We start from the raw sequence: 4,016 nt of genomic DNA on the forward strand, positions 1-4,016 counted from the left end.
CCAGAATCCCTTTTAATACCAAACTAAGTGGCAAATGATGTTCCTTTCTATTCGCCGATGGACCGTAGTGAAACTGCTCTCTTTTCGAGGCCTCTTGCGAGGGAGGAGCTCAGGCTGCCTTATCACATTCAAGTTCATCCCATGCATTATTCAGGAGGGAACGAGTGGGTGGCTGGGTGGCTGAGGATGGGCTGTTCAGGTTGAATGAGATGGAAAGAAAAGACCAAAAGAGGGCTTATTAGCATCGAGCCAAATTACTTTCTCGCGATAACGTCATTCTCAGTGCTCACTGTGGGACTATTCTGGTCCATGGGTTTCCGTTCTTTTTGTCTTCTTCTCTTCAATGCGTTACCCTCTGAATGTCGAAAATATCATTGTTCATTCGTACTCGACTACCACCGGAATATCTGAATTTTTATGCGGTTATCTCTTTAAAATTTCATGAAATAATATTGTAAAAGTTTCAATGGCACGGTTTTCTGTAGAGTTTTGGTCTACACATTGACAGATGTTTTTTTCAATTTGGGAACTTTAACAAAGACTCGTTTCGTCTCTTTGGCAATGGAATAAAGTAGAGAAATGTGACCAAAGCGAATCAGTTCGTAAAACGAAAATGGGAAAGAAAGCGTGGTAGGAATGCAATTCGTTTAGTTTGGACCCAGTGCGCATGGAGTTTCTGGGGAATTGTTGTTGAGGGTGGGCTGGGTTATTTGGGGAAAGATAAGGGAAAATGAAACGAAAATGTAGAGAATCTGGACTAAGTGGAGAGGGAAAAAGATGGCAACTTATGTGCTAGACCATCTAGCACAAACGGACCTTTCGCGGTCAGGAAACAATTTCAATCGCTTTTCCCTCAGTGCTTTGAAGTTTTCTAAGGATACGTACGCATTCCAGCCTCGTACTAGCCAGTTTCTTGCTGGGCCGAGACATTGCCGTTGGCAATTCGTTTGAGAGTGGGTGAAGCACCAATGCCCCTCATACTCCAACCAGTCCCTTCGAGAGGAATGAGTATGCCCAATCGTGCGTATATGCACCAACTTTCCATGCTTTACTCCTCGGAAAATTGATGTTCAGTTTTTCTCGGTACCAGAGGATATGCCTGTATCACCTAAGGGGAAATATCGATTTTGCATCTTCAACCTTTACTCAAATCATAAAAAAAATATTTTAGAGTTTTCAGTGACTACTCCATACGTTATTTCTTAAGTGGAGAGATCTCTTTCCAGAATTTACAAAGTGAATAAAAAACGAGAGTATGAGCTGATTGAGCGGCGGCACTCAAATACCGCTCATAGTCTACTACGTGGATCTCCCGCGCTGTAACCTAATCTTGCACCAACCACTGTCAAATTATAGAAAAAAAACCGTGAAGTCAATGACATGAATATTGAAAAATTGAGTGAACAATAATATTTGTCACATCCCATGGAGAATCGAGCATTGTGTAATTGTTTTTCCATTAATTGATCAAGCTAATTCATGTGGCTCGAAGGAATAAAAATACCAATCATGATTATTACACTATTATTATTTTATTATTACAGAATAATAATCCCATAAAATTTTCAATCTCCAATTCTTCATTTCCGTAGAAAATGATTTACAAAAAAGTCATTTTGATGGAGATGGAAATGTTACGGAGATGTTACCATAGTACAGCTTATTATGTTACGTAGTAGAGCTCCCTATGTTACATAAAATGTCCTATTACACATAATGAAATTATGCCAAATAATCAAATACCATCAATGAATGAAACATGAGCAGATCAATGTTAGACACAGAAATATCTTTAATGCAAGAACGAGAATTTTCTTGTTTTAAGAACTATCGAATACAGAAATTATATTTTTGAATGAAATAATAGATTTATTCAGAGAGCTCCTAATAAAGCCCTTTAAAACCTAAATTAAATTTGGAGTTGCATTTTGATTCATATCAAATGAATAGTTTTATAAATGTAAACCAAGGCTTTCTTCACACAATTAAAGACTTTATTAGTTAGAAATGGAATCGGTGTTACGATGACGAAGGAAAAGAATTTATTGAAGTGTAATAATTCTGTTTGAATCAAATAAATTGTTTATTTATTTTTAATTGATTATCTACTTCTAATGAATGCACTCTTTATTCCATATAATTAAAGCTTTATTATTCAACTAAATATATAAATTTCGAACAAAAAAATTGTTGAATATAATAGGAAAATTGAAAAAAAAAGTTAAATTTGTTTAATTTTTTAGAGAGTTTGAATTTTAAGCGTCTTCAGTTTATATGAACGCATCAAGAGGCAATCGCGAATTTCCGTGGGACATAGTAAGGATTACTATGTAGGGACAGTCGAAAACCCTTTTACTATGTTACCATAGTAATCCCTCCTGTGGCCATGGTAATATTTATTATTTAATTCTCTCCATGCAGCGTGCTTCAAATAAAAGTAATATTGATAATATCTATACGACATACAGTCAATACTATCAATAGATTATTATCATGGAAGTCAGAAACAATTTTCTAAAATATCATTATCAATTGTTAACACATTTTCTTATTGCAACCCATAAAAGGTCACATTCAAACTTCTGTCAAGAACATGAGCAGTTTCCATTGAATAATTCACTGTTCAATTAATTCAATGTCAAATTCGGAACTAAATGGGTCAATTCAATAAATTACACCAATTTGTCATATTACCTCCGAAATCTCAATGAATTGTCAAATGTGATTCCAACCAAATTCGTTAGGATAGAAACATGTCGCTAATTCTTAGCCCTCATATATAAAAATATTCCACATCGAAAGCAAAAAACTATTGAATTAATTCTTTTCCGACAGGTGCAATTGTTAAGAATTTGCCATCCGACTGAGCCAGACGGTTCCTGTTTGAATAAATGAAGAATACATAGAACGGATCAAGCAATTCTCAATATCGGTTTTTCGCTATTGCGAGAAACGAGAGCTTTATTGCAAATTCAAACTAGAATTGGGCGTAGGTAGAAAAATTCCAAGCACGTACATCGGCAAGTAGACTGTAGATGTGAGTGCAGTGGGTTAGCAGAGGTGAAAGAATGAGGGAGAGGGATAAAAATTGGATATCAATGCTGTTGATTACAATAGCTTGGCTGGAGGATCTTGGCGAGAGGTGAAACGAGGGGCTGGGAATTTTCCAACGCCGGGACTCTAATGCGCGTTTATTACACGAACCAGCAGGAAATGTGAATTTACATATTACAGGAGAGAGTATGTGCCTTCAGGCAACTTAGAGGAAGCACAAGATTTATAAGGTAGGAAAAATGAATTTTTCAAGATTTTAAAGAGGGATAGGTATAATACATTCAATATTTACACCTAATGTTCAATTAATTTTCAATATCATGTAATTTTTACAATACTCTTCATGCTCCAACATCTGATCGAAACTGGGAGTAATTATATTTATTGGAAGATTTCTCTAAATATTATAAAAATCCAAATCGACTTCTGGTGATAAAAATTTAGTACTCGAAATTAAGACTCCATAATTAAGGGTCACAAGGGTTTACATAAAGGTCACAACGGTCAAAATAATGGTCATGGGGGTCAGAATAAGGGTCACGCGGGTAAAAAAATGGTCATGTGGACACGAGGTTCAGAATCAGGGTCATGAGAGTCAGAATAACGGTCACAAGGGTCAGATTAAGGGTCACGAGGGGTATAATGAGGGTCACAAGGCTCAATAAGGATTATAGAAATCATATGGGGATCGGCGAGCGGAGCGAGCAGGGAGCGTAGCCTCTTAGTTAATTAATAAAATTTTAGTTACTTTCAAATGATTGAAAATAATTGATATTTATTTGACTTTATGATGATTCAGCAATAGCCATTGCTGGAAATGATTATTAAAGCTAAAAACATCGAGAAAGAAGAATGAATTCGGCTTCTTATTCGTAGCAAATGAAATTGATGCACTTCAACGTATCCACAACTCATGTCAAAGCATAAACACAAGAACCCGGTGAGCATAAATGTAAGACCCA

Source organism: Diachasma alloeum, unplaced genomic scaffold (genome assembly GCF_001412515.2).
Source record: "Diachasma alloeum isolate Michigan unplaced genomic scaffold, Dall2.0 Dall_scaffold_00184, whole genome shotgun sequence".
In the NCBI taxonomy this organism is placed as follows: Eukaryota; Metazoa; Arthropoda; class Insecta; order Hymenoptera; family Braconidae; genus Diachasma; species Diachasma alloeum.